This window comes from Marmota marmota, unplaced genomic scaffold (assembly GCF_001458135.2).
Source record: "Marmota marmota marmota unplaced genomic scaffold, marMar, whole genome shotgun sequence".
Classification (NCBI taxonomy): Eukaryota; Metazoa; Chordata; class Mammalia; order Rodentia; family Sciuridae; genus Marmota; species Marmota marmota.
Genome location: NW_026000037.1, coordinates 58,955,977 through 58,983,495, shown reverse-complemented (window position 1 = coordinate 58,983,495; position 27,519 = coordinate 58,955,977). Strand labels below are relative to the sequence as shown.

Here is a 27,519-nt window from a genome sequence, read left to right as displayed (position 1 = left end):
CCCAGCCCTTTTTGTTTTTCACTTTGAGACAGGACCTCACTGAGTTGCCCAACCTGACCTGGAACTTGCCATCCTCCTGCCTTAGCCTTCCTCGTCACTGAGATGTGATTACTCTTTTTACTCATAATTATTTTGAAGTTTGGATACTCTGTGTCTCCAGATTATGCTGAAGGTATACTTTGCACATACATTTACTTTTTCCTTCTGCTGTCTGTGTGGTTGATAGAGGCTCCCTCAGGCAGCAGTAGTTCTGCCCCTGCTGTCCTCTGCACCTACCCTTGAGTCCTTTAACTTGCAAACCATTGCAGATGTTGCAATTTGCCTGCCAGTTTCCATCTTTTTTTGCCATTCTTCCCTGATTGAAAAAAAAAATACATTTTGCAATAGAGGAAGCAAATACACAGTTTTGGTGTTTCTTGTTTTGTTTTTACAAAATTCAATTTCAAGTCTCCTATGACCAGATGACCCTTTGGGCAAAGAGATAAAAGCAAAAATCTATTGGGTGAGGTTTTCAGGAAAGTCTGCACCTCAATAAAAATGATTAGACGCAGCCAGAAGTACCCTTTTACTCTTTCTCTTTTCTTCCTGGGACATTGAGATGTGATCCCTGGAGGGGCAACAGTTATTTTGTGACTTTAAGGATGAAAACCACAGCTAAGGATGATAGAACAAAAGCCAGCAGGAGCCTGCAGACTTAAAGGTCTGCATCAGCTCTGGAGTGTCTATCCATCCCTAGACTGCTGGTTAGGTAAGAAATATAAGCCCCTTTCCTAACTAAGGTCCTGTGTTCTTAGATCTCTGTCCAGAGCTGTAAATATGACCAATATCTTTATTTATTGAGGAATTTCCTCTTTTGCATGACAAAGATGATCCTTTTCACAGCCCAGCTTGCTGTTGTACATGCTATTCTTTGTGTAGCCATTATATTTTAAGAGATTCAAGATGTGCGGCACAAGAGGGGTACAGAGAAGGTACCTTTCTTCCCTAGGTACCTTTCTTCTCTCTATGGACTTTTCTTCATTGTGTACTTTTGTATTAACATTCAGTAATGATCCCGCCTCTTGTACATAAGCAATGTTTAAATGCCCACTAAAATGAGTCACTAGCTAGATTTCTTATTCACTTATTTATTTTAGTTTGCAATGTGAAATACAAAGCTTGCTTTTCCAGGAGTCGGATGAGATGGGATGCAACCAAAGAGGGCTGTGCGTGCGGCAGCAATGTGCCAGGCGTGGGAGGAAGAAGGCGTATTACAGTGTGCTGGTAGGGGAGGAGGCCAAGAGCACAGCAGGGTAATGTGAGAAGACAGGAGGCCTGGGAGAAGGCAGTAGTAGGTGAACAAGAGGGCTGTGGGTGAAAAACCTCATATGTCAAGTGTAAATTAAAATGAGGTTAAAAAAAAACCAAAAAAACATTCAAGATATATAAGATGTTCTTGCCTTCTCTGTTTCTATTATCACAAGGTGGGCTTCCACTCCTTCACAGAGTTCCTTGTACAGAGTAAAACCAGATTTTCAGCCTGTGCTGCTGTGGTGTTGCAGCAGACTCCAGCCACTTGGCAGTGACTTCTTTAGGGGTTCTTGTCTTGAGAATTTGAAGCATGAAACCCACTGACAACAGAAAGGCGAGAGTGAATTCCACATAAGTGTGCTAGTCCATGGGGCTTATATAGCTACTTGATAGGATCAATACCCATGCTAATCAGGTATTGGAAAAGAAATGTTGTTGGTCAATATCTGTGCCAATCAGGTCTTGAAAACATACCAACACTACCGGTCAAAGTCTGTTCTAAACAGGTATTGGAAAGGTGTAAAGTTCTCGGTTTGGTCCACGACATTCTGATGGATCATCCCTGAGTCTACAGTGTTTACCTCCCTCAGCTCTGACTTCCCCACACTCCCGCAGCGGCTGCCTGAGACAAAGGTGTTAAGGTGTTGGATGGAATGTTTGGACTGTTTCCTTGGGTTAATTTCATGGAGTAGGTTGTTCATTTAGAGAATCTCTTTTTGTAGGGACCCTATTTGCCTGTTTTATGACCCATGTACCTTACCTAACTCCATAGGACAGGCTTGAATGACACTTTTGAGTGAAGAATTGAACCAATAAATATTGAGGTAATGAGTGATTATTTTTCAAATCGACTCCATGATCTTGGACTACCCAAATGCTTTATGCTTAATTCCTGTTTTCCAATGATCTATTGTTAGAAAAGGGTGCCCAGAGTGTGTTTGAATCAGGCATGTGGTAAGACACACAGACATGGAACTTTTGGTTCTGAAGGAAGAAGTTTTTGCACTCACAGATTCCTGGAAACAGGAGATGCCACACACACAGGGCCACGTGGAAAAACACGTGGATCACTGAGGAGGCAGTGGTAGCCAGGGTCAAACATGGGCAAGACCCTTATTGTGGTTGCTGAAGAAAGGAGCAGGCAGGGAAGCAGTTTTGAGGACTGGCTAGTTTGAGCAATTTTAGCAGGCTTTAGGTAACACTAGGATGTCTCTGTTTGTCTGTCACCTGGCCCTGTATTGTGGCCTGGAGTGTAAGAGCCCAGAACAGGCGGTAGGTGGGTGAAGTGCAAGTTCAGAATTGGTTGGTCTGCATATGAAAGGCAAGTTATTTGCTATTTCTAGGAATTAGCGACACTAAGAGAGGCAGTCTCTCCATGACAGCAAGGCCACAGATGGCAAAGCATTGAATACAGAAACTAGAAAACATGGTTTTCACACACACTATTGTAATTACCTCAGTTTTCTCTGAAGAGCATCTAAAAACAAATTCTTGGTAGATAAAAGCTAATTTGTAAAGCAATCTGTGCTCTTTTTTTTTTTTTGTACTGGGAATTAAGCCCAGGGGTGGTCAACCACTTAGCCCCAGCCCTTTTTAATTTTTGAGACAGTGTCTCTAAATTGCTGAGTCTGGCCTTGAACTTGTGGTCCTTCTGCCTCAGCCTCCTGAGAAGCTGGCTGAAATCTCTGTTCTATGGTGGTTTCTACTAAATATACATATTAAAATCTGCATTATCCCTAGATACTAATCTACCCTCTAGTATTGGGCTCTCTGCCTTATTGGCCTCTCAATAAATGAGGGTTAATGAATATCATAGAGAGTTTCAGTAAAACATTAAATGGAACCAATGACAGCACGGATGATCATTGGCAAAACTGGGAACTGACCCTGAGCTTCGTGCTCCCTACACAGTGTTAAAGATGGTGGTAAATCTAAATAAAATGATGTTCCCTACATAGTGTTATCCAACAAGATGATACTTTAACCAGATCAAAAGTAGGCAGCAACTCTTGAGAAAGTCCAAATAATACATTTTAGGTGGTATTGGCCTTACTTCGGGTCTGAAACCAAGAGCCTATCCAAAAAGGCTTGTTAGGGTCTGTAAACAAGTCAGGATGGCGCCTGGCAAATGTTGGAGTCTGTAAACAAGTCTGGATGGCACCTGGCATTTTGCCAGAGGGAGTGGTTTGTGAAGTAACGCCAGCGAGCCATTAAGTGTGGAGATTCCTTATTGGTTGACTGCTGTATCTAGTTTATGTTAATTAAGATAAGCTGTGTAAAATGTATAAATACCTCTGTTGTCCTACAATAAACGGCTCCCACTCCTGCTGTATCAATGTACACAAGTTGCTCTTCACCCCCCCGGTTATTTTGCTGCAGCCGGACTGCGGCAAAGGCTGACCCTGGGGAGTTTGAGAGAGGTTCCAGGAAGAGTTTTCTCCACTTTTGCATTCCGGACTTGCAGCGTTCTATTGAATTCCTTCCCCGAAAAGAATGATCACAAGCCTGATTGAAATTCAGAAATCTGGTAGCCCCATAAGCATCAATAATAACTGCAAACCAGTTGCTGCTAGAGCAATTCAGAAACCACAACACACTGAGCCAAACCAGTCACTCAACTTTGGGGCAATGAAACAAAATTAAGAAATACAAGGAAATCTTCACAGTCATATTGATATTGGTCTTGGAGATCAGGAACAGGTCCTTGTTCTCTTGGTGTTGAAGATTAAACACTCAAGAAATGCCCAGGCAAGTGTAGAAACCAAGTTTCATTTAAGAGAGGGACAGAAGTAATAGACTTTTCCAGAGAGAAGGGGGTCCAGAGCTGGGTGTCTGTGGGAGTGGGTGTGCCTTGCTCTTTTATAGACCCCAGAATCCACCCTCTTTCTCTTTTTTCTCAGTGTATGTGCCTAAGGGCAGGAAGGAGCAGGAGCACAGCTGGTAATCATTAGCAACTCCCAGAGATTAGCTGTTAGCAACCCATTGTCTTTTCTTTGATAACCAATCCTCATCCTCTTGACCCCCATCATTCATTATCTACATAGACTGTCCCCTGTCTCAGTCCCTTGAGGAATGTGACATATCCTGTCCCCTCAAACTGCAGACAGATTTCTTTTTGGCAAAGAAAGCATGTGGGGAGTCCAGTACAGTGGGCTCATTTTATAGAATTATTCTCTTGGCCTCACCTTCCCACCATCCTCATCTATCTGTCCCCTTATAATATATTTATTTGTTCGTAGATGTGCCACCCATCTCTCTACCTCCTACATAAGCAAACAGTAATTATCTGTGAGTCATAAACCTTGTGATTCACTCCCGTGATTATTATTTTTCTCCAACAAAATAAACTGTATACACCCTTCATGATTTAATTTTGAACTCTTGCTGTTTAGCTACAGGTAGTAGCTTTGGTATTAATATGTCTAAAATGTTGCTTTAATGATTATTTTAGTCTCTCATCTTGCTCTCACCTCATAGGAAATTATGGCCTCACTGGCTGCTTGCTCGGCAGGCTGCAATCAAATGTCAACCAACCTTGGTGAAGATTGTTTCATTGATTGGCCACCAGTCAAGCTAATGTCATTTGCATTTCCAGCAGAAGGAAGAAAAAAAAAAGCCATCTTTTTTTAATGGCTACTTGTATAGGAGCAGACCTCTTGGTCTACGATCTTCTAAATGCAGACAGTTTCTTGTCCATTACTTAAATCTAAACTACAATATTCTATTTCAGTTATCAACCACTTATGTACATATAACTAGCATGATTTTAAGATATTAGATTTATTTCTGAAAATCAAAATAAAATACAAACATGCATTAAATAGCCTTTTTTTTTTTTTTTTTTTTTTTTGTACCAGGGATTGAACCCAGGGGCACTCAACCACTGAGCTACATTCCTAGCCTTTTTTATATTTTATTTTGGGACAGGGTCTCACTAACTTGCTAGAGCCTCAATGAATTGCTGAGGCTGCCTTTGAACTTGTGATCCTCCTGCCTCAGTCTCCTGACCTGCTGGGATTACAGGTGTGAGCCATTGCACCCAATGGTATATGGCCCACCTTTATTTATTTATTTTAAAAAGTAACTTTCCCTTTCCCTTAACAGGAATATGTCACATGGACATTTTGTTGTTGTTTTGCTTGTTTGAGATTTTTTGGCTTTGCTTTGTTTTCCTGTTAAAGCAAAAATATTCATGGAAAGATGCTCTCCAAATGCTAATTTTCATATACACAGGGGCTGAGCACACACAATTGTGAGAATAGTATTCATGTATAACTATCCTCAATACTTTTTAAAAATATGTACATACATGAATTAGTGCTATCTCTTGGTGAGTAGGGTACAGGGGATTTTTACTTTATTTTTGCTTATCCATATGTTTTTATGATGAATGAACAAAAGCTCTCTCCTGCTCACAGATGGTGGCACTGGCTGGTCAGCATTGAATTCTAGAGAGCACGATGGTCTCCTAATAATAGCCACAAGCTGCTAAATGCTTCTCTGGTTGCCTGAGATGGTTACCAGACTCCTGACAAGCAGAGCATCCTCATCCCTGTTTCATTCCCTCACATTCCTGCTAGATGGCAACCTCGCTTGTTAGATTCATCAGAATCCAGATGATAAGTTCTAGCAGTGTTCAAAAGTGTTCCATTCACAGCAAAAGACTTGCTCCTTTACACACATAAATGCCCAGCGCTAGCCTTCTAATCTTCCCTAACAGAGACAAGGTCACAGTTAGGGACACAGGCTCACTGCACATCCAAGCCAAGACCCAATCACTATAGGGCACTTCCCCATGCCTCGCCACGCATCAACCAGGCTTCAGCTGCAGTTTACAGCTAAAATTATAGTAAATTGGTAGTGACTTATTGTTAGGTATTTTCTTAATGTGTGATTTTACCACTATCTTGCAGAGGTTTGGGAAACCGTTTTAGTTTTAAAAACACAAATTCTGAAGCCACTATTCTAAAATAAACTTGCCTAATTATACTTGAGGACAAGATTGTACTCAAAGAGAGGACAGAAACAATATGGAGTGAATTTAATGTGGACAATAAATCTTCAAATACAAATAGAGTAATAGTTGAGATCCAGAAAAGAGAATAGACAATGAATATCTTTCACATTTAAAATGTTTGTGTATCTAAAGAAACCAAGTTTCATGGTGGATTTGTGTCAAAAACAAGCCAGAGTCACTCTTGTCTAAAAAAACAGCTAAGAGGGTGTGGTATACGGTGGGCTGTGTCTTGCTGTGACCCAAACCAACTATGGCAAATTAGTTTGTGCGAGTGCATGTGCGAGTGTGCCTGTGCTATAGGAAATTATTTATAAGAAATAATTGTGATTATTTCCTGAGTGGAGGAGACCGCCTGATAGGCTCTCAGTTATTTCAGTGACCCCTAGAGACCTCAGCCGTACCATTCCCTACTGCCCAGTTCTTGGCACAGCATACTTTGAATTCAAACTCCTCAAAGCTGGAATAGCCCTGATTTAAATTCACATTGAAGAAGGGTCTTCAAGAACTAAGATAAGCCCATCTCTAATCCCAGCCACTTCAGAAGCTGAGGCAGGAAGATCTAAATTCCAGGACAACCTCAGCAATTTAGTGAGACCCTGTCTCAAAATAAAAAGTGAAAAAGGAATTGGGATCAGTGGCCTCTCCTGTAATCCCAGCTACTTAAGGCTGTGGCAAGAGGATGGCAAGTTCAAGGCCAGCCTCAGCAATTTGGCAGAGACCCTGTCTAAAAAAATTAAGAGGATTAGGGGATGTAGCATGTAGCTCAGTGATAAAATACCTTTGTGTTCAATCCCCAGTACCAAAAATAAAATAAAATTTAAAAAAAAAAACAGGATGAAAACATATTCAGTGGCCTTTTCTTCACTTAAAGCTTTTCAATATGTATGTAAAAAGTACAAATAAACAAACAAGTGTACAAAAAAACAAAAATCCACCACACCTATTGGTGATATAATATACAACTTGAGAGAAGGAATCATTCAGACATAAACTTTCTGAGCTCCACTATTTCTTACCAAAAGTGTGTTTAATGACTTCCCAAAATATTCCCAAGCTAAAGGGTAAAAGTTAACCAACAGAAATTTAAAGACATTCTTAGTAAAAACAAGTTAACAGCAAGAGGAAGTTTATCATCCAATATCTAAAACAGGGCATAATTAAATTTAATCTTATTGAGACCTAGCTCTTGGTTTAGTTTCTTTTTTCCTTCAAAGAAAGGCTGCTCCCAATAGACCATTTGCACAAAGTACTTGTGGGTCTAGGGACAGTGTCCACTCTGGCAAGATTCCTTTTACTCGGACAGTCCCTGCTTCACTAAGGCTGGGCAAAAAGGAAACATTTAATTTTTTATTATATTTAATAATTGACTTATTTTCCAATCCTACACATACACATATATATTCCACACACATACATAATCCTCATAATAATTCTGCATCATTTGTCTTTTTTGTAGTTGAAAATACAAAGACTCAAGCATGAAGAGACTTGTGGGAAGTTAGATTATTGATAAACATCAGAACCAGAAACCACATCCAATTCAATCCATCTCTACAACCTCTGTTATTTCCCCACAGAGCCACTTCCCAGAATGATCAGTAAATGACCAATAGCTTGGAAAACACTGGTTGGTACTTTGCCACTTTCACATGGGAAGAGAAAGTTTTAAAAACAATGTAAAATAACCAAGGGAATAAATGAGCTTTTTCTAAGAATATCCAGAAGGAACCCCTGGGAGTGAATCAGTGAGATTTGGAACAGTTGTATGAGTGATGACATTGCCATTTGATCAACACTGGGAAAGTGCGAACACTGTTGTCTAGTGAGTTTATAGTTGATTAAATGCTGTCTAAAGAAACAGAGTTTTGGGCTGGGGTTGTGGCTCAGTGGTAGAGCACTTGTCTCTATGCATGAGACACTGGGTTCAATCCTCTGCATCACCTATAAAATAAATAAATAAAATAATTTTTTTTTTAAAAAAGAGTTTTGCACATGACTGTGACTCCAATTTCTCAGGCGGCTGAGGCAGGAGGACTGCATGAGTTTGAAATCAGCCTGGAAAACATAGAGAAGAGGAGGAGGGAAGAAGGGAGAGAAGGAGGAATTGGGAGAGGGAGGAGGAGAAGTCTGATGTGGCCCATCATAGTGGCACACACCTATAATCCCAGCAGCTCAGGAGCCGGAGGCAGGAGGATTGCAAGGTCAAAACCAGTCTCTGCAATTTAGCCAGGTGCTAAGCAACTCAGTGAGACCCTGTCACTAAATAAAATACAAAATAGGGCTGGGGATGTGGCTCAGTGGTTGAGTGATCTGGAGTTCAATCCCCAGTACCCCTCCTCAACAAAAAAGAAGTCTGATGCGTGCCTGCATCTAAATAAAAAACAAAACACTCATATGATGGTGATTCCAAGGCCCACCCCCATTAGGAAGTCCCTGCTATACACCAGGTTAGGGGAGTACATGCCTTCTTGGCCTCTAAGTCCGCTATCTGAAGTACCATCTGCAGACTAGCAGCATGAACATCACATGGGAGGGAAGCCGAATCTTTGTGAGCAAGGCCCAGGAGTCAGCATTTAATAAGCTGTTCAGGGCCATTTTATGTATGCTGAAGTGTGAGAAACACTGTAAACATATTTTATTGTAGTTAAGTAAAAATCACAGACTAACACCGTTCACCCCTCCAGTCCAAACCCTACCTGAAGCAACTGCACCAAGTTTACTCGATTTTTTTCTTGAATGTGCTTACCTAAAAAGTCCCATAATTCAGTGTTCTCTTTTCTCAACTGTTCCAAAAATATGTCACAGTGCCACTGTAAAGCTGTCAAATCAGAGGGGAAAAACTGGATTCTTGTTTGCAAAAAGTGAATAACAGATATTCCAACACTGAGCACCACTTCTTTTTTCCTAGGATTTTTCACAGAGAAGTTTATTAGTTTCTGTGCCAAAAGAGCATATATGTTAATTAAGTTGTCATTTAATTTGAATTCTTTGTATAATGAGAATCACTCTCCAACAGACATATATAAGGAGTCGTGTGTGTGCATGCGTGTGTGTGTGTGTGTGTGTGTTACTGGGGATTGAACCCATGGTTGCTATACCACTGAGCTACATCTCTATCCCTTTTAACTTTTATTTTGAGACAGGGTCTCAATAAGTTGCCCAGGCTGGCCTCAAACTTGTGATCCTCCTGCCTCAGCCTACTGAGAAGATGAGGTTTCAGGACAGATTCTATTGTGTCTTAATTCGTTAATTTTGCACATTATGATCTAGCCACAGGAAATTCTACAGTAAATTATGAACCAGTTGAGACAGTACACACGATGCAATTATGCTATTTTTAGTATTTTTAAATTAGGTGTTGTTTTCTTCACTGTTAAATGTACATGCTTAGGGAGAAAAGAAAGGATGGGAATGGATATTTTGTTCATTTACCCACAGTAACCTATGGGAGACCAACCTTGCATGTGACTGAGTCACACTCCCCGGCTGGGTGCTGAGGCGCTCAGTCACAGAAATGTGGCAGAGCTTTCCCCACCCTTCTTGGGTGCGAGGGTCGGTGTCTCGTGCATGGGTGTGTCTTGCTACAGCCCAATGGGTGAAGCTATGCTCACCTGTTCCTTTGTAATATAACCCCTTGCCCTGTTTAGGATAGAATCTTCCATGGAAGTGCCTTGTGTGTGTGTCCCCTTCTCTTACTGCGCCCTTGTGTGTGTCCCACCCAGGTGTCAGTCAACCTGCTGACAGTGGACATCATGAAGATAGACTCAGCCCCCTGAAACCTGACCCCTTGCCTCATTTGAATAGCTTCTCCTCAATAAAAAGGGTCAGCGCGTGCTCTCGCTCTCTTTTTTCCTACGGACCCTTAAGGTCAGAGGAGCCGTCACAGCGACCCCCAAAGAAAAAGGTATTTGTGTCTCTCGCGTGGTTATTTTGCGCAGCCCAGTCAGCCCAGCTTAACTGGAGTGACCCCTGAGCCTTTTAGTCGCGAGAACAGAAACCCGGCAGTAACCTAACTCAATCAACCTATCACTTACAACCTTTAAAAATCACTTTTAAAAACAATACTCTATGACCAATCCCATATATGATTTTATTACTGCGTGATCGAACTGTTTTATTCAACCATTTAGCCAACAAACATCCATTCTGTGAGGGATTGTGCTGAATCCAGGGGAAGCAGGAAAGAATAAGAGGGTCCAATAGAGATGGAAAAGCCTGCAATGACCATTGCTCTTGTCCCCATTGCTATAGCAACAGCCCCTTTACTTGCCCCATCTTGGAGCCACCTCTATTGGAGGACCATGTACATACATCCTCGTCAAGGAGTGGCATTATACAGTGCCCAGAATACATGCAGACACATACTAAGAGCTCAGTAAACAAAAATATTTAAATTTTAGTTCCTACTTTGGACTGTCTGTGATGCTGTCTCTTAAATGTACATCTATGTGTAGCACTTGCTGATCTCCGAGGTAAAAATGCTCCCACCACAGCTTATTTAAAGTTGCCTTTCACATTGGAACGTGAAGCCATCACTCCTTTGGCCATGAGACCTAATGCCTCTTCCTTCTTGGGATAAATTTGCATTTGTCCTGTGGCTCAGAGCTAAATCCATCCATCCAAGGACCTGCTTTTCATTTGAAATTTTTCTTACTATCCATAGAGGCAAACATTTTCCATAAGAACTAATAATAATAGTTTTTATTAAATGCTCATAATGTACCAGGGATTTTACATATTCCACTTCATTTAATCCTCACTCCCATCCTGTAAGTGTTCCAAATATTATTCCCATTTTACATGCAAGGAACTCAAGCACACTGCAGGACATGGTGGCCTACACCTGTAATCCCAGTGGCTTGGGGAGACAGAGGCAGGAGGATCGAGAGTTTAAAGCCAACCTCAGCAACTTAGTAAGGCCCTAAAAACTCAGTGAGACCCTGTCTCTAAATAAAATATATAGGGACTGGGGTTGTAGCTCAGTGGCAGAACACTTGCCTATTGTGCATGAGGCACTGGGTTCGATCCTCAGCACCACATAATAAAATAAATGAAATAAAGGTATTGTGTCCATTTTACAACTAAAAATAGTTTTTAAAAAATAAAATAAAATATATAAAAGGGCTGGGGATTTGGCTCAGTGGTTAAGCACCCCTGGATTCAATCTCAGGTACCAAAAAAGAAAAAAGAAATAAAAAAACCTCAAGCACAGAGAAGGTTAAAAAAAAAAAAGAATTATTCAAGCCAGTGCTGTGGGGAAGGCCTGTAATCCCAGCTACTCAGGAGGCTGGGGAGGTAGCGCAGTGGGTGGTCCTGGGTTCAGTCTCCTGGAATGAAGGAAAAAGAAGAGAAAGGGAAGAATGGAAGGGGAAAAAATTTTACCCAAAACTGTCTCACAACTAACAACCATGAGAGCTGGGATATAAGCCATGTTTTCAGAATTAAAATGTTTCTAAAGCCACATTTTAGGGACCCTATTCAGTCCCTAAACACTGTATACCAAGGTGCTGGCTGATTCTATGTCCCAGCAGCCCAACTCCATGTGATGTACCTTGACTTTTTTCCTGGCACATTTTAAATCTCTCTTCCTGCCCTAACCATACTCACCTCCTTCATCTCGTCTAAAGACAAATGTTCACTGTGAACAGAGGAAGTAGGTGTCACTTTATTATCTCAGGGCGATCTTCAAGTCTGCCTTGCTCTAAACCTGTCATGCTATGTGATATGAACCACTCTGCACAGATGGTACTCAGAGAACTCAACAATGGGAGCGGAAGACTCAGGTTTCATATGAGTTCTATAAACTTGCTCACTCCTGAGTTGCTGTGGGTGGTGAGCCCACCCCTAATATTTGCAGGGCCTAGGGCAAGAATGCTTGTGGAGGCCCACACAGGATTTGTCTAAATATTTAGAATTATAAATCAAGCTAATAAACTATTAAACAAAATACATTCTGCCCTTCCTAATGCCTTAGGAAGCCAGATTTGAATTTAGAATTACTGAACTCCTCAGAATTTCTCACAGTGGGGAAAGGGAGAATTGGGCCCTAACTCAAAGTCTGTCCTTTTTTCTTGCCACCCCCAGCTCTGTCCCTGCACAGATGAATGTGGACACCTCAGCCCATACATGCAAACTAGTTTCCCCTCTCCAGCAAACCCTGGCCACACCTTTGGTCTAGGGGTGCATACAGAGGACCTGTGGCCTGTCCCCAGGAAGATAGACCCAAGGAGGAGGACATCACTGGCTCTAGATGTAAATTTACGGTATTTGGGTAGTAAATTCCAGAGTTCAGGGCCTAGAAGAGAAGCCCTGAGACTGGAAGAGGACTCAAGTCCAGACTTCCAAAGCACAGAGCTCAAGATTAAGGCCCATCTCCAACTTATGCAGACTTAAGGTTGGTCCCAATGGTTGGAGCCTTGGGCATGCTCTTCCTACAGTGCAGCTTTGAACTCAGGCTCATAAATTTTGAATGACTCAAGTATTCAACAAATGGGCCAATCAAGGTGAAGCAGTAATCTGATATTTATAACTCCATCATTATAAGGTGATAGCTTCATGCCAATGGCCATAAGCCACCTGTTTAGCCCCTGATGTCAATAAGACCAATGTGAAGGTTAATGTGGTACCATTTGGCTAATGGCTTGTAATAAACATTATGACATTCCAGAAAGAATCTCGATTTAAATAAACGGGAGATTCCCCAATGATTTCCAATACACAATTTGAGTTACTCAGTGTTATCTCCTTCCAAAACGCCTTCCTGAATATGCAAATTATTTGAGTAAATTTTCTGTATTTAGTTCCCTGAGTGTGAAAGCAGATGATTTCCTGAGATTAAAGATTTGAAGGCTAGAAGTATAGCTCAGTAGTAGAGCTCTTGCCTAACAAGTGAGAGGCCCTGAGTTCGATCTCCAACCCAGTCAAAAACAGAAAAATAAGAGCAAGAACATAAAGTTTCGACGCTTTACTTTTCCTATTTCAGCAGATGAAAATAGATTGAAGTCAGAGCCTAGGCATAGACACCAGGTGCCCTGAGGTAGGGCCCAAAAGACAGGACACGCCTGAGGATGGAATGCCTCAATAAAGCACACCAGGCCCAGATTACACTTTCTGGTCTGGAAGCTCTTGAACTTTCTAGTGCATCGCCCTCACCTGGTGGGCTTATTAAAAGGCAGCAGAGTGCTGGGCCCCCTGAGAGTTTCTGATTCAGTAGGTCTGGGGTGCATTTTATTAAAAATGCAAACCAGGGAGACCTTGATGCTGTTGGTTCAGGGACTCTACTTTGGGAACCTTCACCTTAGGTTCTCCGCAGCCCCTCCGGTCCTACCCATAGTTCAACTCCTGCTCCCACCTTCCTGATCACATAATAGACAGTCAATTTCACACCAAGTACCCACATAGAAGGGTCAGATCAACAATGAAAGCAGTTTTCTCACCAAAAAAGGAAAAAGTACAAGCAATTTCTCAAGGTAATGATAAATTCTAAAGGTCTTAATGACAATGAACGTCTTGCTTCTTATCCATTTTTGCTATAATCAAACAAAATGGATACTCCATTCAACCCTGTATTCTTCCACATAAGCCGTGGTGTGGGGAGAAGTTTGTGGGAATCTAATCTCCAAAAATACTCACTTTCGATGGGAGGGGAGGGGAGGGGAAGTAGGGGTAGGAAGGGCAGGAGAATAAAATAGACATTATTATTGCTGTATGTATATATGTGACTGTATGACCAATGTGATTCTGCAACCTGTACAATCAGAAAAATGAGAAATTATACCCCATTTGATTCAAATGTATGAAATATCAAGATCATTGTACTGTCATGTGTAACTAATAAAAAAAAATACTCATTTTCATAATTAGCCTGCACAACCCAAGACCTGACTTTCTTCTGGATGTGTTATCTGTGATGTTCTCTAGACGTTTCCTGTGTCTATTTTCAGCACAGCCTTACCTCAACCAAAACATGTTACCTCTCCACATGAAAGACTGGTGACTTACATGGTGGGGTGTGTGCAGAAGGTCACCTGCTACATGCACGTACCCCTGGTTCTTAAGAAGAGCACCCTGAACAAACCAAGGTAGCAAAGAGCTATCAAATTTCAAAATGATTATTTAGCTTTGGAAACACAATATCAATCAAACTATAATATAGACATTACATTTTTCAAAGTTTTTCTCACAGTCTGTGTTTGTGGCTGGCGTGTGGCCCTTTGTCTTGGCTGACCCATTGCCACTGAGTAGGCTGAGTTCCCAGGCAGTTCTGGTTGGAGGACCTCTCTGCAGGGCAGGAAGGAAGGCCCAAATTTAGACATACAGTCTATATTTACCTCAACCCTAAGTATACATTTGCCAATAAATCTAAGATATTTTTTCAGTTTCTTTCAATTTTTATATACTGTGCACTAGGTAGATAAGCCCATACTTTACTAAAATGTTTAAATTCTCTTTCTATCCTTCATTCCATTTCATTTTCCCCTCAGGGAAAAATGGAAAAAAAAAAAAGGATAAATTTTAAAGGTAAAACAGAATTCCCTGAAGAAGCTCATGGCCTCTATCACATTGTACATTTGATTTGCTCAAGTTTTCTGGTTTGCTCCCTGATTTCCACAATCCAGTCCTGTCGTCCTTGATCATAGCCTCACATTTGTTTCTCCTTCCATTTAATGATCTGTTGCAGGGCAAATGTCACTGCTATGCTTAGACCAAAGCCACAGCACTCATGTAACTCCTGGCATGTCTTTCTGAATGCTACATAAAGCTTAGAGTCCCTTGGGGCAGAAGTTGGATAAAGGTACCAAGGCTTGTATTCATTTTGCTGATTTTTAGAGCATTTCAGCTCAGAAATATTTCACTTGCCCAAAATTTTTCATGCAGAGTTTTCAAGCTAATTTTAATTTAAATTAAATTTAAAAATTTTTATTAACATAACTTCAGTTAGCAATATGAAAATGAGTATATATAATTTTTTCTTTTTTGGTGGTACTGGGAATTGAACCCGGGGCCTAAATATGCTAGGCAAGTGTTCTACCACTGAGCTATATCCCCAGCTCAAGTATTCATAACTTACTGAATAAAAATCATAACAGTTTAAGCCTTTTATGTTAGGTGTTTGCAGTTTCAAAAAATAGAAAACTCTGTCTCAGATTAGGGAAATGTTATAAATCTTGCAGAAATAACAAAATAATATACATCTAGGACATATGGGGACCCAGAACAATCAAGTAGGAAGCCCTACAGGAAGAATGAAGACTTGATCAGGCAGGCCTGTGGGGGCTGGGCATTCAGGTCATCAGGATCCAGGTAGCTCCTGGCTCTGGGTGACTTGACCTCACTCCCTGGAAGCCTCCTCCTCCACAGCTCCCTACATAATTTTTAGACCCCACAAAATTAAACTGAGGAGCACTCCTAAGCAAAAGCAAGAAAAAAAATGCCATTATAGGTACTAAAATATAAAGCTTTTCCCTTCCTTTTGAACTTCCTGTCTCATCTTGTGATCTTTTTTATTTGTTATTTGATGCCATTCTAAGTAAAAATTTTAGATTAATGGCAGGATTTTTCCTTTCATCTTTATATGGTATGATGCTGGTTTTAAAAGCAAATGTTAAAAGTATTTAACTGATGTGGGAGCATCAAACCACACAGGCTGCATTTCACAGTTGCCACAGGCATACATATTTTGGTCAAAGCTGGGGACTAAGGAATATTTGGAAACACTAACTATTTTAAAACTTTTCTACAGCATTGCCTTATATAGAAATCATTCAAGTCAGGCCTAATGCAGATGCATGAACTCCTTCTGGATTCTTCTATCTCCTTACTGTTGTCGAAATCCTACAATGTCATAAACGGTTATATAAACAACTGATATTTTAAAGTGAAGCCAGGAATTCTAGAGAACTTAAGGTCTGGAGTGGGAAGAAGAATTGTTTTTTACTGTTTACCTTGTGATACAGTTTGATTTTTTCCTACTCTCATTTTTTGTTTGGTGGTGATAGGGATGCTATAGTAGAACTTCTATAGATACATCTCATGTATACTCACAGGATTTTAATTTATGCAAGTGACCAAGTGCTAGCATAGAAAGGCCAGTGCCACTGAAGGAAGAATTTATTACTTGTATTTCCAAAAAGAAGGAAATATACTCCACACCACACCCGGTCACATGGGAAGGACCAGGTTTGATCAGGAGGCAGAGAAAAGCAAGAAGAGATCCTAGGCCACACCCTTTATGGGTTTTCTGCAGGAAAGACAAGACAGAGCAGGAATACAGTTTAGGATTGGCTAGTTTGAATAATTCTGATGGACTTTGGATCATCAGGATGGTCTCTAGTTGTCTAATACCTGGCCCTGGAGTGATTTCAGGCAGGGGTAATACAAGCTTGTTTTATAAGAGTTAAGATAAAAGGGGTGGCTGGTTTTCTCCCAAGCAAATGCTCTCTATGTTTAGGAATTAGCAAGCCCTGGGGGTTGTTTCCCCTTGGGTCTGTAAGGCCCCCAAATGTCAGAGCATCAAGAATACAAAAAATAAGAAACTATAGTTAACATAATTGGTCCTGTGGTAAATAGATGCCAAAGAGAAAAATACAGACTTGAAAAAAAAAATATTGTTAAATTGCTAGGCATGATGGTGGACACCTGTAGTCCTAGGCAGGAAGATTGTGAGTTGGAGGCCAGCCTGGGAAACTTGGCAAGACCCTGTCTTAAAATAAATCTTTAAAAAGTGGGGATGTATGTGGACCTGGATCTGTAGATGTAGCTCAGTGTTACAGTACATGCTTAGCACGCACAGGGCTCTGGGATCCATCCATAGTGTACACACACACACATGTACATCAGAACAAGATAAGAGAAATGTAATCATTTTGGGGGGGAAATTAAAAATATTACTATGAAATAAGTATGAAGTTTTGGAAGTTCTATTCTGTTGCTATATAAGTGGCCGTAGTACAAATGTTCAGATAAATACTAGATTTACTCATTGTATATTGAAAAATGCAGTGAAACTGTAGACTTCAGCACATATAAGATTTCAATATTTCTGATGTTAACAGTTATGCAAGTCTACATTTACCAAAGGAAATAATTAGGAGAGTCTGATTTAGGAGAGGATTGGTTTTCTAGAAATAAATGACAATCAGTCTAGGTTTGGCACAAGCCAAACAAATTGGGTATGGAATGGAACACAACAGGATGCAAGGGGATGGAATGGAAGCAGAATAGGATAGGAGAGGACCCTCAAAATAGACAGATGGGGGACTGAGGTTGTGACTCAGTGGTAGAGCATTCACCTAGCATGCATGAGGCCCTGGGTTCAATCCTTGGCACTACATAAAAATAAATAAATAAAAATAAAGGTATTTAAAAAGCTTAAAAAAAAATAGACAGATGGGGATTTGATACTTGATTGAGATGGCCCCACAAACCAGGAAGAAAGGGATAGGTTGTTTAACATATGGTGTTTGGAAAAGGGACCCAATGTATATAGAAAAATAAAGTTGGAATTTTCTTATTCCATTTATAAAATAACATCTAAGTGGACAAAAGATCTAAATGTGAAATGTAAAGTTATAAAGTGGATAGCAGAATATATAGACTATTTCTTAACTACATGGGGTGCGAAAGCACTTCCTAAGATCCCATTAGAGGGTAAAAAAAAAAAAAAAGGTATGACTATATGAACACCAAAGATTAACACAATGAATGGCACAATAGGAAGATTTACAATTGAGTGACCATTTAAAAGAAGATGTTTTCAAAATTAAAAATTGAAAAGGGAGGGCACATGATACATGCCTGTGGTCCCAGGAGACTGACAAAGGACTGCTTGAATCCAAGGATTTGAGGCCTACATAGGTAACATGGTGAGACCATCTCAAAAAAAAATTGATAAAGGGTCAATATTTTTAGTAGCACTGTCCAAAAGAACTTTTGTGGTGATGGAAATGTTCTTTATCTGTATTCTCTAATATAGTACCACTACCCACACTGGGCCATTGAACAATTGAAATGAGATAGTGTAACTGAAGAACTGTCTAAGTAGCCATGCATGGCTAGTAGCTACCATATTGGACAGTGCAGAACTAGAGTATTCAAAGCATTCTAGTAAAGTGAGAAGGAAAAGCAACTCTCACTGGGTTGTACTACTAAAGTAGACTTGTGTAGCCATTTTCAAAAGCAATCTGGTGAAATTAAGTATGTGTATATCAAATAACCACCCAATCTAAGATGTCTGCTTTGTGACAGTAGAGATGTAGAGGCAATGTAAGTTTATCATGGTGGCAATGGGGGAGTAAAATGGAATTGGAGGTACACTGTGGATACTCTGTTGCTATTGGCAATAATGAACCAGAACTATATAGAGAAACATCGATAGAACTTGAAAATCTAGCGTATAAGAAAAGAAACACGTTGAGATGTGCAGTGCAATCCTATTAATATACATTTACAACATCAACTCATAAGAAACAGTACAATATTTTTCAAAATGCTTCCATATAGAAGGCCATATCCTAAACACATTTCTCTTTTTAAAAATAGTTTTAGTTATAAATGTACACAATACCTTTATTTTACTTGTTTATTTTTCATGTGGTGCTGAGGATCAAACCCAGTGTCTCACACATGCTAGGCAAGCACGCTACCAGTAAGTCACAACCCAAGCCCAACACATTACTCTTGATACCTATGACCTGGAGGGTGAAAGAGAAGTGGGGAGCAGGAATGAAAGGGTTAAGAAGAAAGAAACCTCCTGCAAATAAATATAGTAATATACCAAAAATGAAAGAATAGGATTATCTTAATTCTCTACACTTGATATCTAAAAAAAGGAAAGACCAAAATATAGTCTTGTTCCTGAACTTGTTGGATCTTCTAATCATTCCGTACAGTTGCCTTGATACTGTGCATATTCCTTGAGCTAACTAGAAGCTCTGTGTTCTGTTGCCTCTTTTATGTTAGTGCTTGCTTAAAACATAAGCATGTTTATAATTCATCATATTGGGCTCTGCTAGTTTCTATAAACTCCACCAGCTGCTATTGCTTTTGCACAACAGACTATTTTATGTTCCATGGAAGCTATTTCCCTAAAGAACATAATGCTTTTGTCAAACTTGTATTGCATAAAATGTCTGAATGTTGAGCTGAAACTATAAGAATGAAAGAACTGGGAAGTACAGAGCTTCACAGAGCAAGTCTGAGTGCAGGTTCAGATACCATTCTTTCAGTGACTCAGGAGGCTGAGGCAGGAGGGTTGCAAGCTCAAAGACAGCCTCAGCAACTTAATGAAACCCTGTCTCAAAATAAAAAATAAATAGGACTGGGGATGTGATTCAGTGGTTAAGTCCCCTTGGGTTCAATCCCTGTACCAAAAAAACAAACCCCCAAACAAAAACAATATCCTTTCAGATATATTCTGAGCTATGTCTACCATACAATCCTCTGCATCAGAAATGATTTGTATACACACATGCCTGGGCTTGAAATTTAATACCTATGGCAATTGTGAAGTTTTTTTTTGTCTCCCCGGATTCTTATTCTCCCTCTGCCCTTTCTTTCACTTCAAAAATTTTATAGGAATCAATTTGTGAAATTTTATTTTCCTTTCTGTAGTAACTGATCTTATAACTCTTTCATGAATTGAAAGTGTCTATAGAGATAAAAATGAAAATGATGGAACACTATATTTTATTGCACCTTCCCTAAGATATTACCCATGCTTTCTTTGTAAATTAGTTTATTTTCTTATTTTTTATCACTGGTTTCTTAAATAAATTATGACCTGGGGTCTGGGGTTGTGGCTCAGCAGTAGAGTGCTCGCCTAGCACATGCCAGGTGTTTGATCCTCAGCACAACATAAAAATAAATAAAATAAAGGTATTGTGTCCAACTACAACTAAAAAAAAAATTACAAAAAATTATGACCTGCCCCAAAACAAAGTGTGACATTATAATTTTAAAACTATATCTTTAAGGTAATGGAAATTGATTACTAAATAGATTTCTAAGCTGGAAATACTGATATGTTAACAGAAATTTTAAGTATATAAATTTCATTCATAGATTCATGGATACTGGCTGCTATCCCCATTATTAACAATTATCATCCTGCCTCTCAAAAATTTAAATTAAAATCTAGTGCCCATATGACTTAGGCTTTTTAAAACTTTTAAGTACATGCACTTTCAGAGACTAGATGGGCCTTAGCAATTAATCAAATTTGGAATTCAAAAAAAAATAAACATTTTATTAACTGATAAAATTGTTTTGCATCTCTCAAGTGAGCAAAGAAAAAGAAGCTGGAAAGAAGCCAATACATGGCTAAGTTTTTAAATATTTTCCTTTAGTTGCAGATGGACACAATGACTTTATCTTATTTATTTATTTTTATGTGGTGCTGAGTATCAAACCCAGTGCCTCACATGTGCTAGGTGAGCACTCTATCACTGAACCACAACCACAGCCCAATGGCTGAGTTTTAAATGATTTTTAGAACTATTTTTACTTATAGCATTGCTAACTCTAGTTTAGACATCAGTTAATATACTTATGTGAAAGAAGGGTCTTTGGGAGTTTTGTTTTTGTTTTCTGTTTGCTTGGTTTTTTTTTTTTTTGGTCATTGATTTATATCATCAATCACATATGTATACATATGATATGTATGTGGCGTATATACATATGTATTACATATATTTATACATTTTCTACTGCATGCCAGACATTTTTCTGGGACCCAGAAATGTGTAATGTCCTAAAGTCTTTATAGCATGTATAATCCAGACAGAAGAAACAGACAACTAAACAATGAAAATAAGGTATCCTAAGTTCTCCTCTAAGACAAATGAAGAGTACTATGGAAGCTCATAAGCAGAGGCATCTGACTAGAATGAACCAGAGGTTCAAGACAGGCTTATTGGATGAAGAACACCAAAATCTGAATCAGATCCATTCCTACGAAAAGAAGAGCGTAAGAGGAGTGTATTCCAGACAGGGAGGTATAGCAGGGACTAGAAGGAGATGAAGTTGAAGGGGAATAGTTACAAATAGCAGCATGATGTGATTAGATAAACATTTCAGAAATATCACTCTATCTGGAGAATGGGAATGGAGAACGATTAAATCTGTCAGGAGTTCAATTACAGGCTGAATTATAGTAATGCAATAAGAATAGAAAAAGGATTGATGTCAAATGTAAATCCACAGGTTGATTAGTTGGGGTAGACTGGGATGGGGGAAAGCAGTTAAAGCCAGGTTTTTAACTGAATTTTAGACATAGTGGTGAGTAATTATGTGATGGGCTACTGCACAGATTCATTGATACTGGCTGCTACTAGCAAAGTCTCTTTGGACTTGGGTTGTGGCTCAGTGGTAGAGTGCTCACCTAGTATGCATAAGGCAGTGGGTTCGATCCGCAGCACTACACAGAAATAAAATATTGTGTCCACCTAAACTAAAAAATAAAAAGAAAATGCAAAATCTCAATGGATTAGCACAATAAATGTTTACTTCTCTGTCATCTCACAGTCCAAAGCTGAGTGGGGAGCAGGAAGGGTATGCTCCACACAGTCATTCAGGGATCCAGGCAGACTGAAACTCTTCTGTGTTCAATTCCTAGCTGCCCCAGGTTCCAAACAAAAGGTTGGAATGCAAAGAAAGCATATTTGCCCTCAAATGCCTTCCACTAGATAGAACACTTTGGTTTCTCTCATGGTCCATTGGTCAGAACTCAATCATTCTATCTAACAGCAGGGAGGATGGGAAATTTTCCTCATGTGCCCATGAGTTAAATGAAATGGACTGGAAAAAAAAACACAGTGCATCATTTCTGCTATAGTCACCAACAAAAACTGACTCAATAAAGCAGAACTTCAAATAGGTAACACAGTTCTAATACTGAAGCATTCGATTTCACCATTTTTTCCAGGTTGAAGTGAATCCAAATGCTAAGCAGTTGTTTGGAGATTCCCTGCTTCTCAGTTGAGCATTTTCACTTCTGAGAAGGCCTCATCCTACTTAAAAGGCCACACAATCACCAGTGTTAAACCCCCCAAATACCTCTGCCACTGTTACTTAAACTTTCTGAGAAAATAGGTTTTTAACTATACAATTATACTTCCATGTTTTTTTTTTTTTCAGAAATATATCTCATCTCAACCAAGACAAGCAGTTTTAATTATCTATCACTATTTGGTAAATTGATCCAAAATTTAATGGCTTAACAAAATAATAGTATTTTATCATCTCTCATGTCTTTTAGTGGTCTAGAATTCAGACAGGGCACAGTGGGAATGGCTATATAGAGGGCCTAGTGGGGAAGCTTCCAAGTCTTGGGAGGGAGTCATCTGAAGGCTTGTTCACACACATTACAGGAACGTGATGCTGCTGTCCACTAGGGCTCTTGGGTCCTCTTCATAGGAGCCACTCCACATGGGATGGCCTGAGTTTCTACCCAGCATAGATGCTGGGTTCCCTGGGCAACATCCCAAGAGAGGCAGGCAGGAGTTCTATCCTTTTATAGCCCAGCCTCAGAAGCCATGTTGCATCCCTCACACCAAACCCCAGAAATTCAGCTTGTCACAGCCCCTGTCTGATCCAAGGAAAGAGAATCTAGATTCCATCTCTTGGGAGGAGGAGTGTTAGCTACATTGTACAAAGAGGATGTGGGATGGAATTGATAAATCCGTGCAGCCATTTTTGGAAAATGCAATCTGTCACAATGACGAGCTTGCTTTCACTTGGAAAAGAAAAGCTCCAATTTCAGGACAGCTTTTATGCTCAGTGCTATTCCTTCTTAAGTAGTGGGAATGAGCGGGTCACTTTTCCAAAATAAATAAATGAGATGAGTGACTAAAATATTTAGTTCTAAGTTGTAAAGTCCTCCTCTTACTCAGGGTTCCTGCTCTTTGAAGATAATTATCAGAAAATGTACTGGGGACAAGCTATTTTATCTACCAAATAAAAGTAACTGCCATGGTTAATGAACAAAGACTCAGGGTGACAAGTTCTGAAATTGAACTCACACTTGTTGAAGGAGACCAGAATTCATTGTCGTGTGAATCTGAAAAGTCTAAGGCTCCAGAAGGATGTAACCACAGCTGGATGATGTCATCAGGCTCCTCCCTCCCTTTCTCTCTCTCCTCTCCTTTCCGCTGGTTTACTCTGAGGGAGCCTCTCCTTCTGGTGGCAAGGATGGGTTCCCAGAACCTCTGCTCTAAAGATCTACAGGGCTTGTGATCGCACATCCTCCTGGTAGCCCCAATAATCTCTGAAAAAGAATTCAGGACCTCCTTGGATCAGATGTCCCCCTAACCCAATCCTAGGGAGAGTCACTGCTCTTGTGGATGGGAACTTGGATTAAGAGCCACACCCCAAAGGGAGGGGAAGGGGAAGTCTTAGGATGGGCACCTTCATCTGATGTGATAGGAGCTGTTTTTTTTTTGTTGTTGTTGTTGTTTTGTTTTTGGTTTTTTTATACTGGGGATAGAACCCAGGGACAATTTACCACAGAGCCACATTCTCAGCCCTTTTTGTTTTTAATTTGGAGACAGAGCTTCACCAAGTTGCTGAGGCTGGCCTTGAACTTGCAATCTTCCTGCCTCCACCTCCTGAGTCACTGGTATTATAGGCATGTGCCATCACACCTGGAGCAGTTCTTAAGTGGAACAGAAAAGGGCTCTGATAACCAGAAGTTGGGAGAAGTAAGTGCAAAAACAACAGCCCTCACCAAAGCTAGTATACATCTTCCTTCCTCATCAAACTTTGGTCCATGATTTTGGTAGAACTGAAAGGGACAAAAGCAACCAAATTTCAAGCTGGGAGTATCCCATGAGTCCTCTCTGGGTTCTAGCATCAGATGGAATGACTAAGCCATTTCCATTTTGTCAGCCTAGAATGTCACTTTTTTTACATCTATATGCTCACGGTTGTTTTATGTTTGAAACAGTGGAGTTTCACCTCAGTCTTTAGACTAAAATGAAGTTTATAGGTCTCCTGAGGGGCAGCTAAGCTGAGTGCAAAGTCTACTCTGTCTTAAATCACAAAGGAAAAATTAACTGCCTTAGCAAATCCTGTTGCAATATAATTTATGAGTCCATGCTCAGGGGTTTTTATGACTATGTATCATAACTTTTATTAGTGCTTCCATTAATGTTGCCAGTCATGAGTCATAAAATTGACTCTGAGTGTATCCACAGGCTTTTGTAAAATTCTTTCTGAATCACTAATTTTTCTGTAAATCATGTAAAACACTTTTGTAAAAGAAGTGACAACTCACTGGGTTTTGGTTCCGTACTTGCCTTTTCTAAGAGGAGAATCATGGCTGCTCAGAACTGCAGGTGCTCCTAAAAGTCATCTTGAGACAGCCAGGGACCCCCACAATAATCAGCACCCCTTAAGATTATGGGGGAATGAGACCATCAGGGACCACCATGGGCACAAAGGGAAATGCTCTCCTGGGTCTTAACATCCAGCTTGTTAGGTATGAAAGGAATGGTACATGCGTCCCCTCTCCCCCACTTTCACTCACACCTGTGAGCCAGCAGGGGCATGGCATGCCTTTCCCTGGCTTCTTGCTAACTCAAAGTCGTATCAGCCTCAAGAAACAGGTGTGTCATTAAAGCCAGGACACCCTCCTCGTGACTCTCCAAGGACAAATAACATACAGGATAAGAATGTTGAACAGTCACCAAAACAGCAAAACCCCAGGGCTTAACATGTTACTTGCCATAATTTGCATTTTCTTCCACTCCTCACTTATATGTTCTCTTACCAGCTACAGCAACTCGTCCTCCTCACAACATGGAGATGTCGTAGAGAATGCAGTATCAATGTGAAAATGTAATATTTGGCATCTGAATGAATAACTAACTACCCCTCCCTTGAGGATAAAGTGCTTACCCAGGAAGAGAAAAACACCTTTTAAGTGGAGAGAACTCTATTGTATGTATTTATGAATATGTCAAAATGAACCCACTATTATGTATTTATGTAACACACTAAAAATACATTTAAAAAAGAAAAACACCTTTTGAAATGTACCTTAATAGTGGCTCAGGAGGCTGAAGCAGGAGGATCATGAGTTCAAAGCCAGCCTCAGCAACTTAGGGAAGCCCTAAGCAACTCTGCAAGACCCTGTCTCTAAATAAAATACAAAAAGGGCTAGGGGTGTGGTTCTGTGGTTAAGCACTCCTAGGTTCAACTCCCAGTACACATACACACAACAAAAAGCCTTCAAACAATTAACATTCCCAAACTCTAAACCACCCCTTAGCACCCATTCACATGAATAAAACTAGCTCTCTCCTTTGTCTGAGAGCCATTTGGACACTACCTCAGTCAGTGCTGTCTCCCTTTCACTTGAGCAAGAAGTCCCCGTGGAGTCCTATTCTGTATCAGTTGTGTCTTACCTGATTCTTCTGATGGGGAGCTTCCCCTTGGAGCCAGAAGCAATCTCATGGGGGCTCCCGGATTCTCTGAGTACAGCGTGGACACTCAGCGCATTTAGTGGAATGAATATATCACCCTGCGGGAAACTGATTACCTCACAACACCTTACCGGAGTTTGTTTATTTTTATTTGCTTTTGAGACAAATTCCAAAGATCAGAAATTTGCCTGAGTGTTTTTTCTTTGCACCCCACAGAATTAATATTTCACTAGATGGGGTGAATTTTTGTACTGGGGAGAATGCATCATTCATTTTACTTCTGCATTTGTGATATTTGTTCTTTTGGGTTTTTTATTGTGTCTGTAATAAATATTTCCAAAATTTAATTAATCCACAATAAAATATTTATAGGGGTCTTGACTGGTCGTTATCACAGATTTTTACAACTGTGATAATAATGAGTCGTAAATTTCCGGTTCCCAGATTTCTGTGGTTTCCCAAGGCTTTTCTTCACCAGGTCTCATGTACTCAGTTCTGTCCCCATCTTGACACTTTGCTCTTCATTCCAGCTCTCTTTAGGCACAGTGGTTCATCGTATCACAAATCTTCTAGCCCTTCTCTTTTCTGGTCCCCATTTTTGCATCTTATTGACCAGAACATCTCAGGAACCCATCAAGTTATTTGCTGCAAATACCTTATTTCAACAACCTTTGTCTGACCATGTCAAACTATCAAAAAGAAAAAAAAGGAGCTTTCTCTTTGTAGCATAATGTTTGAGACAATGTTATATGAAGTGTTTCTATCTCCTCTACCTGAAAGCATCATTGAGATGGATTTTATGTCTGAATGAAGCATGCTTCCCAGACCTAGTATTGTAAAACCAAAGGCATGTAAGTTTGCCCCTTGGTCATTATTAATTGGGCATACCAAGTGGAAACCTCTAGAATTGCCAAAGCTCACATAACTTGTTAGTCTGAAATATTATTGGATAGATAGTAGTGGGCAAAAAGAAAGTATCACTTTAATTAATGACATGTTTGAAGTTGGGGTGCTGGCACCACCAAATTCTCTATCTAAAATCCCTGTGTGGACCAAGAAAAAGGCTCTTGGAGACCAACAGTATTTTCGAGGCTTGAGTCTAGTGCCACCTACAGCATGAGCAGTCCCTGATAGGGTTTCAAAGACACACACACAAATGACAAGGCAAAGGGGACTGGAGCTCAGTGGCTGATGGTGCAAATATTTGTTTGTTGTTGTTTTTTTTTTTTTTTCTTGATCATGATCTCAGAATAAAAAGCCCACCTCAGTCTCCCTTCATGTGGGAGGGTTCCAATTTACACTTGTCATACTGCCACATGGCCATTTAAATTCATCATCAGCTCACAGTGGTGATGACACATTGTATTGGTGATACTATGGAAACATCAGAAACTGAAGAACAAGCCAGGGCTAGCTCACATGTAGTAGTGACACCCACGATAACAGGATGGTTTGCCGCAGTCCGGCTGCAGCAAACCATCCTGTTATCGTGGNGGGGGGGGGGGGGGGGGGGGGGGGGGGGGGGGGGGGGGGGGGGGGGGGGGGGGGGGGGGGGGGGGGGGGGGGGGGGGGGGGGGGGGGGGGGGGGGGGGGGGGGGGGGGGGGGGGGGGGGGGGGGGGGGGGGGGGGGGGGGGGGGGGGGGGGGGGGGGGGGGGGGGGGGGGGGGGGGGGGGGGGGGGGGGGGGGGGGGGGGGGGGGGGGGGGGGGGGGGGGGGGGGGGGGGGGGGGGGGGGGGGGGGGGGGGGGGGGGGGGGGGGGGGGGGGGGGGGGGGGGGGGGGGGGGGGGGGGG

General features: G+C 40.7%; 1 long non-coding RNA gene across 1 annotated transcript in view; it reads right to left on the bottom strand.

Annotated features, from left to right (window-relative positions):
* Positions 1-25,835, bottom strand: part of LOC107136713 — a 64,046-nt gene extending 38,211 nt beyond the window's left edge. Inside the window, exon 1 of the long non-coding RNA XR_001502743.2 lies at positions 25,711-25,835. This is a non-coding gene — a long non-coding RNA (uncharacterized LOC107136713). The remainder of the gene's footprint in view (positions 1-25,710) is intronic.
* Between the last annotated feature and the right edge of the window lie 1,684 nt (positions 25,836-27,519).